This window comes from Cynoglossus semilaevis, chromosome 6 (genome assembly GCF_000523025.1).
Source record: "Cynoglossus semilaevis isolate Cse_v1.0 chromosome 6, Cse_v1.0, whole genome shotgun sequence".
In the NCBI taxonomy this organism is placed as follows: Eukaryota; Metazoa; Chordata; class Actinopteri; order Pleuronectiformes; family Cynoglossidae; genus Cynoglossus; species Cynoglossus semilaevis.
The window spans coordinates 164,310-179,638 of NC_024312.1; the positions used below are offsets into that span (position 1 = coordinate 164,310).

The window sequence follows — 15,329 nt, forward strand, 5'->3', positions numbered from 1 at the left end:
CCCCACCCCCACCTCCCCCACCTCCCTCACCCCCTCACCCCCTCACTGTCTCAGGCTAATCATCTATCATTATTCTGCAGCTGGTAATCATGGAGTCAGGAGGCTGCAACCGGGGGCCCGCGGGCCACTTCAGGGGCCAAAACCACGGCAAAAACTGAATGACTGAATGAGACCAGGTCGTGGTTAGAGCCACGGTGACTTTGACCTGCTAATGACATGAGCTAAAGTTAGCATCGACTTTGGTTGTTTTTACCGATAAAGTTCATAAACAATGATAATAGACTAGGAAAACGCACAACAACTCACGAAATGTTAGTTTCAAATGCTGTTTATAGCAACCCCTGCAGGGGAAAGGGGGGAATTACATTTTTTTAATGCTTTACTTTTGATTCAATAACAATGATTAACTGTGTGTGAAAGGTGTAAGTACAAAGATCTGGTTTGGCCTGTCTAAATAAATAAAGTCAGCACAGTCATCACTGTGACAACAAATCAGTGTGTGTGTGTGTGTGTGTGTGTGTGTGGGATGCTGACGGTGGGAATGCAGCGCAGCTCTAATCCCAGTGGACAGTGCAGGACACTGCAGTGGAGACACTCAGCAGATCTCCCCTCATCCGTGTGACCGTTGCTGGCAGCTGGTGTGGAGAGGAGATCCGGAACTGGATCAGGGACCGAGTCAACCGTTCTTAATTGCGTGCAGGACTGCAGAACACACACACACACACACACACACACACACACACTGATGGGAGGAACTGGACACAGATAAGCATCAGTCAAACACACAGAGAGAGACTGTGTCTGTTGTCTTTCCTCTCCCTACATGAGTGGACAGGACTGACCCAGGTCTAGTCCCGGACACAGACACAGACACAGACGTTCTGGTGGTGACGTTTAAGATGTTTTAAATGAGTACTGATACCAGTCAAAAGTCATTGGATTAAAGTTTTAAAAATAATTCCCCAAGCTTTATGTATCCTTAGTGACCCCTATGGGTTTACTGTGGAATTAAATCCATCATGTGGAATTAAATCTGCGTAAATGGTCTATAAATGTCATACGTCATAAAAAAACGTCGCTTATATGTGACCCACACAATTTGCCCCGTGAATAAGCCATTAAGAAGTACATGATGGTATTTGTACATGTAGTACTATAGTACAGTTACCTCCCTTACATCAGAAACATGTAGTATTATGTCAACTGTTCACTCTAAATATACCATAAACATGAAAATTAGTTTGTCTTAATGTGTACCCCCTGATATAGCATTCTATTCTATACTAGTTTAGTATAAATATCATTTTTGCTGTAAATCGTCCAATCTGGCAACCCTGCTAACGAGCAGCGGGTTTTCAGGTGGAGTTTTTGTGACTTTAGTTTACGACACTCTGACACTTTTAACACCGGAAAATCAGTAGAAACGATCAATATCAGCGGTAGTGAAAATGATGTTTCACTTCCAGGAAACAAAACAAAAAGTACGTGTTTTTCACTCTACAATTACGACGGACCTGCAGCCGGAAGAATCACCACAATACTGTGAAAATGACACGGAGGACGGTGTAAATCTGGAGGAACTAAATGTTGGCGTTGGACATGAGTGGGCGAGAAACCGCTAACCCACGGAACCGGAGGAACTAAACCGCAGAAGTGAAGAGGTACAACCGTGATATCGTCAGGTACGTTCGTGAAAACACTGTTCGATATCAAACTACAAACACGGTACAACACACTTAAAAAGAAAAAAAGCTTTATAAATAACCGAACTTTTTATCACTGTTGCCTCAATTTAAAATGGTGGCCACACACTATATTTATTGTGGCCTGACACTAATTTATTTTTAAATAATTTACTGAATCAACGATTGAAAACTAAAACTTTACAAGATTATTTGCGGTGATTTTCAATGTAATCTTGCAAGTGTATTTTAACCGTTGTGAAGCTAATTTTTTAGCTTGATTCTCGACTAACTTTTTTATGAAGCTAATTTAGGGCTAATTTTTTTAGCTTGATTCTCGACTAACTTTAGGCTATTATTAGCCTTACTTTTGGCATTTTGCTATCGTTATAGCTGTTTTGGGGTATTTTATTATTATTTTGATTTAAAAAATCGTTTTAAAGTGTTGATATTAGTGTTGGCTACGTTTTAGCAGTTTTGTGTCTAGATGCTATGTGGACTTAATAGTTAATTGTATACTATTTGTTTAATGCAACTTTTAGCCGTTTGTTATTTAGCCAAACTTTAGCTACTTTTAATAACACACTTTTTCTTGCTTATAGAGGATGTTTGGATATTTTAGATATGTTTTCGAATTTGTTTAAAAGCTATTTTGACAGATGTTTTTGGTCATTGGTCCTAAGTTTCTGCTGTCTTGTATTATTGTATGGCTAACTCGGCTAACCGTTTTAGCTATGTTTGGTTTATTATTAAGTAGACGAAGATATTATATAATTTGACATATTAAAACTACATCAGTAGTATTTCTGGTGCTTGTATATATGGGCCGGAGTGAGGGAGTGAATCTGAATCATTCATGACTTAGAGACAGAGGTGGAGCCACAGTGACCTTAACCTGCTGAAGGCTCATGAGCTAAAACTAACTCTGGACTCTCTTTTGGACGGACATCTGGACAGGACAGGACAGGACTGGACTGGACACGAGGCTGATGCTGGACTGGACTTTAGTTCTGGTCTTGAAGCTGAAGAAGTTTGGTGGCGCTTTGACTTAAATATATCATATTTCAAGTGTGTCATTCTGAGCTGATGTTCAGGTAACATCACTGTTGAGCACGTCTTCTTATCACTTTTCCTGCCCAGCTGTCGACTCTGTGTTGGACGGAGAACTGATAAGAGGACGTGTCTGGCACCTCTTCACTGGTGAACATTTGTTCTCTCGTTTCTGTCACATTTGTATCTGTATCTTTTGTCTGTAGTTGAACATTAACACATTTGCTGGCGCTGTTTTCTCGCGATAAATTAAGATTTGAATCTTAAACTTAAAATGTGTGACCAGAATTTCTTTTTTCTAGCAGCAGCTGTTTTGTGCTGTGTGTGTGAATTTAACAGGTTTATTTATATTCACAGATTTAACGATGGAGTTGGGATTTGAAGAGGAAAAGGAAAAGAAATTGACAGAACTTTAGGAGTGACTTCAAATAGGCCAAAACCTAGTCAAAAAGTTTTAGGAATTTTGAAAGTGTCTGATTTTGCCAAGACTTAATTTGCTAATTGATTTACTAATTATATCTTTGTGAACTGTGTGTGTGTAACTTTGATGCAAACATCACATTTGTAACAGTTTAACAGAAACCTCTTTAGCTTATTTAAATTTAGCAAAAAAGATTTGTTTCAGCTTCTTCTGAGTTTTTTTTTTTTTTCAAAACAAAAAGAACATTTAACAGGAACTGGATTCTAATCCTATATATATATATAAAAAATCAAACAGGTCGTGATCTGACCAATTTGTGTTAGACCATTTTGCTTTACCCTCAAATTTAAGAATTAAAATGTCCCAGACCCACCAGAGGTGCTTCAAGTACCCCCAGGAGTACGCGTACCCACATTTGAGAACCACTGCTCAACAGAGCTCTGATGTCATCATACATGTTCTCCAGGAAGATGTTTGGAACCACTGCCCTGCTGCATGGATGTGAAGTTATGATCCCCAGCCATCTGCAGCTCCAGTATCTGACACAAGAGGGCGGTATTTCACAACTTTTACGGACCAGCGAACTGGTTCCCAACATTATCACACCCGTACTCTATTTGTAATGACTTCCTGAAGGGGAGCAAATGTAATCACCTCACCTGAATCTAACTTGATGACCATCATGTTCCAAGGTCAGCCACAGTCACCTGAAGATAATCCCTAGAAAACAGTCCCCGGGACCTTCAGCAGCACAGATTATTAACCTGAGTTTGAAGAACCCTCACCTGTCAGGAGAAGGACTCTCCAGCTCTGACCGTCACTGATTTGTTTTAACAAATATTTCAAGGAACATTTTTTTTTTTTATCCGCTGAAGGACGAAGGGAAAAAAAAAAATCTGATCTCATTGACGATCAAACAGGGATTAAACACAGGCTGGAAAGGAAGATTATACAGTATGTCCTGATAAATAAATGATGAGTATTGATGGTGTCTGTGAGTATAGATGGTAAAACAATCTCCCGCAGCGTAAAAGATGAAAGTGTGGTCAGTATAAAAAAAAAACAAAACTAAAACTAAAATATCCTCAAAAAACAAAACAAAGTGTTTATTTATAATATATTCGAGATTAAAGAGCGATGAAGCTTTGATGTTGTTCCTGTGGCTCGACAATTACTAAAAAGCTGTAATATGAATGAGTGTTTGAAGAAACCATTGAATTCACATGATGAACAACTGGAGTCCTCACTTCATTTTCCAGAATCTCATCATTTAAATGGCATGTTAGACTCAAAATAAATAATTTCGTGCTGTTCTACTTCTTCAAATTCTGAATTGAGAATTTAACAAGAAACAGGAAAACATTTTCTAATTAAATTATATTTTTATAAATTATTCTATACCTTATTATGTTTATTTTTCGGCTAAATTTTAGATTTTTTTGCAGGTATTTCCTGCTGTTCACCTAAAAGGGTTATTGTTCTTTAAAGGCCATCGTTATAAGAAGTTTGGGGCGATTTCAGCCTTTCATGGTGATTTTTTTTTTTAAACCCCCAGACCTGTTGCTGTCGTCATCGTCTCCTCCACGTGTTTTCTCTACCTGCTCTTCCAGCTGCAGCATGTGCTCGCTTCTAATTACAGACTGACCGTTTGGTGACGACACGCAGAGGCAGAGTATTGGAAGAAAGTGTGTGATCTGAGAGAGTCGATACATCTAAAGCTCTCCCTCTTTAATTAGACACAAAGACAAAAACCCATCTCCATGACGACACAATAAGAAAGCCAGCGAGCGGCGAAGGAGGACGTGGTTGGTGTGGAAGACTCAGAGAAAAGGGCACGGGCGTAGCAGCAGCAGCAGCAGCTTTGGCTCAGTATTTTTTTTTGTCATGATCAGATCTGTGTTTCTAAAAATAACTGCTGCTAATTTATTTTGATACAGCCTTCAGATCAGCTGTGGCTCCGAAATAGAACAGTTAATGAAATTAGCATCGTGTCCTGTGTGATGAGACATGAAGAATGGCCTGATGGTTCTTTTGAAATGAGTAAATGAAGGGCTGATGATGAAGACGACGACGATGATGATGATGATGAAGTGATGCTTTGATGGAGTGAATAACACATTCTCATTATCTCTAAAACTCTCAGCTCACCTCCCACCACTGATGCTGGAGCTCCACACCGTCCTCCACCATCATCGCCTCCATCATCTGTTGCCATGTGCTCAGTGTTTACACACAGGCTGAGAACGTCTTCAGGGACCTGCAGCTTCTGTGGAAGGCGGACGAGGTCAGGAGCAGGAAACCACATCACTGAATTTTGTCCAGTTTTACCATCATCATCATCACAGCACACCTACCTACCTTACTGTCCGCACATGTCACCATGTGCTGAGAGTTAGTAAACAGACTGGAGCAGAAACCTACGATAACATAAGCTTTGTTGTTGTCTTGTGGCTAACTTCTAGATAACTACATTGGCTAACTTTTGTCGTCACCACCATCATCGTCAACATCAACACCTCCATCACCTCGAAAACTGAATTTAAAATTTTTAAATTAGATCTTGAAGGGACTATTCGTTTATAAAATATCTTTAACAACAAATGTAGGCTAAACATATTAGCATAACCATAACAGGTTAACAAGTTCCCTAATTTTATTCACTCAGTCCTTTGTGTTTGTCTTTTCCAGACAATTCCACCGACACCAAATGAAGATGAAGCTCCACCTCAGTAGTAATGCAGTGAATCAACGTGTCACCGGCAAATCAGATGAGTGTTTTAACATGATGCAGTTCCAATTAAAAACACTGCATCCATGTGCGGTTCCAAGATGGCGGCACGTACGCACGCAGCGACCCCTCTCTGTCCCGACAGAACAGTGTTTCTTGTGAATATTACTTTTACTTTTATTTAGAATATTCTTGCACCCTGGGTCCAAGTGGACTGACATTTCATTGTGCCACATGTCCTGTATGTACAAAGTTGCCTGTGTCTGAACAATGTCGTGTTGAGTTCAGGGCAGCCTGAGACTGAGGCTGGTAATTAATTTCCCAGCGTCCACTGGGACCAGCTCTGTATCCATGTGCTTGGTATGGAGCTCAGCAGTTACTATGGCTTGTCATACGGCAGAGCCAGCGCTCACACTAATTGCTACGAGGCTCTTACGTCAGAGTTTCACTCGCGAGTGACATTTATGACACGGGAGATGAAGCTGCAGGACCGACACTCCACAACAACTATTTAAAGCCAAACCAGGGCTGAGTCTCGGCGCCTCCTCCTCCTCCTCCTCCGTGTGTGAGTGTGAGTGTATGTATGTACACCTCATGTACATAATGAGCTGGGATCCACTTGAGAGAAGGAGAAGAGGCTGTGAATGTGTTGAGAAGGAGGATCAGGCTGTGAACTCTCCCACAAACCTCATTCAAATTCCACTGGAGATTTCCTTTTAGAGATTCCAGGTCTTCCTGGAGCTCCATCTGCTCTTCACTTTTAGAGAAGCCCACAGTTCAAGCTGTGCCAAAGGATGCTGGTGAGACTTGTGCTTTTGCCACATGTGACTGCATGTGAACACAGCAGCACCGACAGGAAATCGCAGCAAGTGTTAATCACACGAAGTTCGTGTTCGTAGTTCAGCCTTTTTTTTTTTTCTTTTTGCACGTCTGCTTATGACACAAGTTTGTTTGTCACCAACTTCCCTCCCAAACACACACACACACACACACACACACAGAGGCCCAGGCTTCACCGTTCTCCATATTGACCCATCACTGAGTCAAAAGCATGAATAAACTGACCTTTTCAGCTCAATGCGAGTGAAAGAGGGGGAAAAAAAACAACATTCCCTTTAAAAGCCTTTTCAGTCTGGAACACAGTTTCAACACAAACACATCTGTGTATTATACACAAAGACTAGGAGTCAGTGATTGTGCTGTAAGGCAAGAGCACCAACCACTTCACCACCCTGTGGCCCTGTACGATTGTACGATTTTGTCACCTTTCGACGATGGCATCAAAACTCAAGTTGTACTCAGGACTCAGAAGTACTGTGGAGTAGAAAGTAGACGCCCGCGTCCTGGATACTCACTCACAGACACCTGTGAGACCCGGTGGTGGAGGAACCTGCAGCTGCACAAGAATGAATGTCTGCAACCGGGCCACCCCCACCTCCCCCCGTTCTACTGAAGATCTGCCACAGAGCGGGGCAGTTATTCTTTCTTGGACTAGAAATGTACGAAAGGACAGTTTTAAATGAGTCGGTACAATAATAATTAGGGTTTTCCGATATTAGATTTTTGCCGATATTCGTCTGATTATATGCAGCCGTTTGGGTCAAAGGCACAGGACGCACTTCATTGTGTGCTGTTGTAAGCTAATAATTCACTTTCACTTCAAAACTGTTTTCTAGGTCACATCATCTGGGTGAAACCCAGGCGTTGTATGATCAGAAACGACTCTTACCGATATTACATAATTATGCTAACATCAGCCGATGATAGTGGTTGGCCAGTTTTATCAGACATCCCTGCACGTAATGTTTTCTTTAATCAGTAAATATGTTAAAAAATGAAATTAACAAAAAAAAAATTTAACTCAAGAGAAATGTATTATGGGGTGCCAAACCACAGGGTCGTGGACCTGTGCTAGGACATGGTCCATATGGTCTGTTGTTGTTGTTGTTGTTGTTGTTTATATGTGGCTCTCTGATGGACTGGTGCAGACCAGATGTCGTGCTATGACAAAAAAAAAAGACCTGATAGAAAATCAATGAACAAATGGTTGTCAAGATGCCTTACAACGATGAGACGGCTGTTTGATCCCCGGTGGTAACTGTTTGTCTTTCTCTGTGGAGTTTGAAGGTTCTGTCCGTGCGTGCAGGTTTTGTCCTGGGAGCCGTCAGTTAATTGTTCACTCTTAGCCGACCTCAGGTGTGAATCTGGTTGTGAATGCTCTGGTGAACCGGCTCCACTGACAGATCAGTTATCTCCGATCGTTGCTTCACATTTTCCATGTCCTCGTGCTTTTGTAAAAGATATTAAAAAGCGATGCTTGGACTCGGATCAATGGCGGATGAATGACAGGTCGTATTTTCCGTTCCAGGAAACATTATTGGACGTTGAAGCGCTGAAGCCGAAGCTGGGCCACAACAATCTCCTGCTTATTTGCCAACTGTCAGGTTTGTTCTTGTGTGTGCACGCCTCTCACCGCGACTGTTTGTGTCCGACTGAAGTGTAATGACAGCTCTGACGATGTAGCACATCATTATCTAACAAGAGACGCCTGATAAGAATGAATGATTTTTCCTTTTTCTCTTCACAGACTTGACGACCGGCCTGACGTGTTCAGGAGGTCAGAGTTCACACATGTACAGGACACAGGACACCCAGGTATTTAAAGGCTGGGTGAGTAGTTTTGTTATTCACTCACTGACTTATTGTCAGTTGTCAGTATTGAGCGCTAAAGCTGTTAGCACCACGTGTATTATTGGGGAAGGAGTGATGGTGAATCAATCAGTCAATTTATTTATTTATAGAGCGCATTTCATACACAAAGCAAAGTCAGTGTACTTTACAATGGTTCAAACAGTTAAACGGTAATAAAACGTGGTAAACACCCCCTGCCCTCAAAGACCCTCGCATCGGCCGAGGAACGACTCAAAAGAAAACCTTAATATGGGACAAAAAAAAGGTAAAAACCAGTGAAGTGAACTTGCGGTGTGCTAGCATTTAGCTGTAAGTATACAAACAGTAGATTAGGGAATGAAATTAAAAACATGTTTGGATCAATTTCACACACTTTACGTACATTTCACATAAATCACATCAATAATGAAATGACAAGGCAGAGGTTAAACAAATGTTTTTTCATCCACTAACTGATTCTGGTTCAGCTGTTTATTGTAGGACATAAATTATCTGCCTTGTTCAAATACAGTAGCAGATAATACATTTGGACTTAGTAGAATCAGAGACAGATTGAAATTAAGGTTAGGATTAGGATTAAGATTAGGGATATATTTGAAAACAGCTGATCTTAGAGTAAGGGGCTGGGAAATGAATTATGTCTGTGAAGTCATAGCTCACCAAACACAAAAATCAGTGTGTGTTTGTGTATCTGTGTGTGTGTGTGTGTGAGAGAGAGAGAGGTTCTCGGTGGTCGCAATTGTGCAGCGCGGTGGTCAAATCCCCCGGAGACATGATCAGAGCCGCCGCCGCCGCCGCTGCTGCTGCTTCTCTCTAATGATGCTACTCCGGGATGACTCACCTCCCAGCTGACAGACAGTGCTTTATTAGTTTCTGCGAGATAAACGTCTGCCTTTTTCCATTTCTTCCAAAGTCACATCTCAGGGGTCAGTGAAGGCACCGTACTTCATTTAGATTATTCATAAACCCCCACCATTACCACCACCACCAGCACCAGCACCAGCAGCAGCAGCAGCAGCAGCAGCAGCAGCATGGCCACCAGTCGCCCCAGTTCATCGCTGAGATTCTCCTCCTCCTCCTCTTCCTACTCCTCCTCCTCCGTCCTCTCCTCCACACACCTGGCTGATCACATCGATCGGGCCAAACCTTCCAGAAACAACGGTCTGCGTTCACCACAGGCCGCAGCGACGCGCTCTCCCGACGCCTCAAACCCGCCGTCTTATCTTGTCTCGACTAAATGTCCCTACAGCAGCTGTCAATCAAACCTCTGCCGTCAAATGTCAGCGGCACAACATGCGGCTGTGGAGATAATGGAGAATATAAGGCTCACCTGGAATATTTCACCGTGCATGTGGCTCCGTCACTGTGTCACATGTTATTTATATTCAGCAAAACAGTTGAGGTGTTCTTTAACTAAGAGGCCGAAGGAGAAATTCTCCGGTTTATCTTCTGCTAATATTCTAATATTTAATGTCTCACCATATTATTCCATATTTTTCCTGACTATAATTTGCACTTTTTTTCCCATCCTTATACTCAGGTGCGACATATATTAAAAAATTTAATACCGTATTTTTCCTGACTATAAGTCGCACTTTTTTTCCATCCTTTGGCTCAGTTTGTGACTTATACTCAGGGGCGACATATATTAAAAAAAATATATATAATTTTGCATTTGTCATTTTCACACTGACAGCCACTAGAGGGCACTCTATGCTTGTGGACTCTGCTGCTGACCACTGAAAATGTATATATTTGTTATTTTCACACTCGCAGCCTCTAGAGGGCACTCTAGCTGGCTGGTGCTAGTCACTCTGGAGCGACTAATATATGTTGTTTTTTTTCTTCATTATGAATTTTTTTGCTGGTGTGAGTTATAATTCGGAAAATATGGTAAGGTTTTGGACAGTAAAGAAATACAGTATAGACATTTTCACCTTAAAAAAAAAAAAAAAGAAAGTGGGTGGTTGTTTGCATGTGTGTGTGTGTGTGTGTGTGTGTGTGTGGGGGGGTGGCGTGTGTATGTGTGTCTCTGACCCCATTCAGTTCCCTCCTCAGTCCTGAGGGACTGCTGAAGCTCCTGTTTTCTGTCCTGGATTACAAGTCAAATTTATCATCTCTAAAAATAAAGATACGTTCTTGTTCCTTTACATAAAAAAAAACTCCAGGTGCTGTAAAAAATTCATTGTTAACTGGTCTTGTGACAATAGCAGGTAATGAAATTAAATCGTATCCAAATATCTTTATTTAGATGTTTTTCTGGTTGATTTAATAATCTTTTGTTTTTAACATTAAACGGCCGGTAGTTTAGTTTAAGTTTAGTTTAAGTTTAAGTTTAGTTTAAGTTTAAGTTTAGTTTCGTGTGAACTATTTTAGTTGTCTTTCAACAGTTTTCTGCCAACATTTAACCATTTAGGCTTCATTTTTGCTAGCTTTCATTTTTAGCTGAAGCTCTTAATCTTGACCATGTTTAATCATATTTATTCTTTATTTCTTTTTTATATATTCAGTGATTGATAAGGCTAATTTCGTTGACTTCTTTCTTTCTTATTAAGTGCTTATCTATTAGCAAAATTATATTTTTTTATTTTGTATGCTATGTTTTTATTTTTCATAGAATATTTACTGACCAGCCTATAACCATTTTTGCATTTTGATAACTATTATTATTTGCGTTACATTCTGGTCTAACAAATCTGTTCACTCCTGTCTTTGATTAGCCAAAAACAAATGAATCTAATGAGTAAAGATGAACTAATGTTGTCAATTTGCTTCAGAAAATTTTTGGTTCAGCATGAGGTCACAATTAAGAACTGAAGTACTCTGAGTTTTGCTCTAAAAAGGCAATTAGGTGACAGCCGTCAGGGAGTAGGAGTAGCAGGAGTAGTGAGTAGTGTCGGAACATTCTTCGGTGTAAAAACGTAATCATCTGAACCCACACTAATAGAAGCAGCGTTAGCGTTGGGGTAAATCACAGGTTTCCCGCAGGGGTAAGTGTATAAGATGATCCAGGCTCTTCCTCCGTAGTATCAGTCGAGCAATTTGTTTGAAATTAAGATAAGCACGTCTGGCTGTGACCGTGGATCAATGCATATTTCTCAGGCCCGTCTGACTACATCTGTTGAATCCATGCCAATCTCATTATGTTGGCCGCCACACGTCACCTGACAATGAATCAGCCTCCGGAGGCAGCAGCGAACACTCTGGGGCTTTTGATGTTGACAACAGATATTCTGGAAAAGGCCCAACATTTATTATAAAAAAAAAAAAGATCACAGACACAGATACAGTATATGAGAAAACAGACAAATAAAAGTGGCGACAATAAAGCCCAGAAGTACATTAAAAAAAAAAACAGCACATTATTATTCTGGTAAAGAAAAATACTCTCTGCATCTGAAAAACTATTATCTTACTGACGTAAGTCGCACTTTTTTTTTATCGTTTTGCTGGGTTTCTGACTCGGGTGTGACTTATATATTGCAATATATCATTTTACATATTTGTTATTTTCCCACTGACAGCTGCTAGAGGGCACTCTAGGCTTTTGTACCAGCGGATTTTGGTCGAGTTCAAACCAGTGGTGACTCAGAGCCGTGCGGGTGAAGCTGGACCACAACAGTGGAGCTGAACGAGTCTGATAAAGGTAGGAACGACTCTGCTTCCATTCTCTCTGGGTTTCCTGCGTTTCAGATGTTCTTCTGGGGCGAAAACACTCAACATGTCAGGGCAGACAGAACATGATAGGTGTGTGTGTCAAACTGGGCTGCAGATACATGTTGGATGTGTCACGTGAACCCATGTGTGGCCCACATAGACCTGCCGTCTGGGTTGGTAATGCTGTTAATGCATATTAACATCTGTTTGCGTTTTTTGCGACCATTTTGTGGCGAGAAACACACTCAGGTGATGACATGCACGGTGGAGGGCTTTGATCCCAGCTAATGACACCAGATTGACCGTCGGCTCTGCACTGACCGGTGGATACAGTCTGAGACGGTGGTTACTGTAGAAAGACAGTAGGAATTATGCAACAGTGGAAAGAAAACAATTATAGTATTTTTTTTCTATCACAGGATATTTATAGATTTATAGCTGTCAAAATGCACGTGTTATTGTATTTTCAAGTCCAAACTCAACAGCGCCACCAAACCAAACCATGTGTTCGGTTTCAGTGGTTTCAAAACAAATCACTGAATGTGTCTTTTGTGGTGAAGCATCGTCAGCTGTGAGGAGAATTTATTATGGATTAGTTTGTCTTCCGACGTCTCACCTCTGATTTAGCTGCGTGAAGGTCAACGTCTCTTCATTCTGTTTGTTCCGCGGAGCGTGAAGAAGAAAAGGGACAAATCTGTGTTCAAAGGAAAAAAAGTGTGACTTTTAAGGAGATGGATTTGCTTTTCAACTCTTTGTCACGGCAGGGTTTTAGAACCGCTTTGACCATTTCACACATTTGTGGATGAGCAGGTCACAGATTGTTGTTGAAAAAAGGGAACGACCGGGTGTCTGAAAGCAGAAATCATGTGTTTGTTCAACCAGAGGACTGGAGCTTAGATCTAAGACACATAACACTTCTTTGACATGGGATTTGAACATCAGCCCTGCAACCTTTAAATGCATTCCTGAGTTCTACTGGCTTCATTTTCAAATGGTTTAAAATTTGTATTTTTTTTTTAAATTATATGTTCAATTTTATTTTTACATATTTCTTTCCTGGTAATGATTGATGATGATTTATTTCTACCCTTCTCTTCCATCTGCGCTGCTGCACTTTGCCTCTCCCTGTTTCTGACTCCTCTCGGGTCCAGTCGTCTCCTAAAAGACCAAGTTTTGACATTTGGTGTCTCTGCGATTTTATCAAGCCAATGTGTGGGCTGCGACGGCAGTGAACTGGCACGAACCCCGCTGCTGATGCTTACTTTCTCTTACTAATGCTAATGTAGGGCTTCCTTCATGTAGTCGTCGTGCCGTAGTTTCATACATTTATAATAATTTGTGCACTTCAGACTTGGAAACCTGGAGTATCAGTAATTTAAACACTGAAACTGTTATTATCTCTTTTCCCTCTTCTTCTTCATCCCATTTTTCTATTCTTTCATATTTGGCTCATTTCAAACCTGCACCTGCCTTATTGGCCAGCAGTAATTGAATACAGCGCTATTCAAGAGCGTTATGCAGGGAGCATCGGTTTGGCCACATGACCATTGTGTATGTGGGCTGTATCCTAGGAGATTGGTGCATATCTAACAAGGAGTTGCAGAGTGGGCACTTTGATGTCCGCCGTGTTGAATTCTCTGTTTAAGCCTCGCGTCCTGTTAATGACGCAGAGCTGCTTCAGACGACCCAAACACATCATCAGCTAGTTGTCCGACCTGACTAGGTGTCGGGAGTTTTTGTGGGAATTCGGAAAAAGTAGACATTAAACAGTCGTCAAGGCATATGTTTGTATACGCTGATGACAGTACGTTTAACAAACCCTGGGTCGGCAGAAAAGTCTTCTTTTCTGTTTTTGATCTTGCTTAATTTTTTTACGTTTTTCTTTCACAAATGTTGGCCTAACTTTTAACATTTTAATTTATAAACTTTATATTAACTAGTGCCATACAGTGTTTACAGAAATGTGCATGCATTTGGTCATTTGAAGGGAAAAATGACATTGAAAATGACAGGTGAGGGCAGCAGGTAAAGCCATTCTGAACTCCACAGCCCTCAGCTGGACTTTGTAGCATCAAGATTCAGACCAGACAGTTTAATTGCCTCCAATGTCCTCCCATGTCCAGAACCTGTTTTTTTTTTTTTTTTGTCCTGCTATCAACAGCAGGTAATATGTTGTGGCTTTAGGCGAGACTCTCTGTCCAGCTGTGGCACAAACTACAAAAATAATTAGTGGTGAAATTGATGGTTTGCTGGGCTCTGTCACACCACTGTTCACACCAGCAAATCACAATGTCGCTCCTTCACCGTCGGTCTCCTATACAACACTGGAGAGGAAACACACAGATGTAGACACGTGTCCACAGCAGGTTCAGTGGGTTCAGTTTACAACGGAAAAGAAGTCGGTCTAAAGATTATGGGGACTTGGGTTGAAAATTGCAACTTGTGTTTCACACAAAAGCAAATCAACCGGAAAATATCTGCTAGTTTTTTACCTAAAAAAAAAAATTTTTTTTAGTATTTTTTTTTCGTCATATACAAAAACAAATATTTAAAAATTTGCCAACATTCAGTCAAGAAATTCATTGCTAAAATTAGTTGGAAACTATTGTGTAAAAGCATCCATGTGTGTTTTACACAAAAGCGAATCAACCGGAAAATATCTGCTATTTTTTTTGCCTAAAAAAAATACATAGTTTTTTTACAATTTTTTTTCGTCATATATTTTTTTTTTTTTTTTAATTTGCTTGGTTCAGTCAAGAGATTCATTGCTAAAATTAGTTGGAAACTACCTTAGTTACCAAAACTGGTTTACACTTCAGTCACGAATGTACCAAAAATGAGTTATCTAGAAATTTTGCTTAAAAACGACATTTTATATGTAAAAGAAAATTAAGATGTACTGTTAGTTAAAATTCTAAGAAATAGTTGTATATAAAAAAAGTCAATCTTTTAGCTAGCCTGAAAATATCTTAGTTGACAAAAACAAATAAATGAAAGCTATAAAAGCTATGTATATACTGTATATATATGTATATATATATATATATATATATATATATATAAAATTCAGGGCCACATTTTGCTCCGTTTTGTTGCAGAT

At 40.4% G+C, this 15,329-nt stretch overlaps 1 protein-coding gene across 1 annotated transcript in view; it reads left to right on the top strand.

The window, feature by feature from the left end:
• Window positions 1-1,325: 1,325 nt before the first annotated feature.
• ankrd34c (ankyrin repeat domain 34C) overlaps window positions 1,326-15,329 on the top strand; it is a 25,255-nt gene continuing 11,251 nt past the window's right edge. The window contains exons 1-7 of the mRNA XM_025056143.1: window positions 1,326-1,682; window positions 4,709-4,838; window positions 5,297-5,437; window positions 5,842-6,039; window positions 8,250-8,325; window positions 8,469-8,551; window positions 12,097-12,218. The gene's annotated coding sequence lies outside the window, so the exon portion shown is untranslated. The remainder of the gene's footprint in view (window positions 1,683-4,708; window positions 4,839-5,296; window positions 5,438-5,841; window positions 6,040-8,249; window positions 8,326-8,468; window positions 8,552-12,096; window positions 12,219-15,329) is intronic.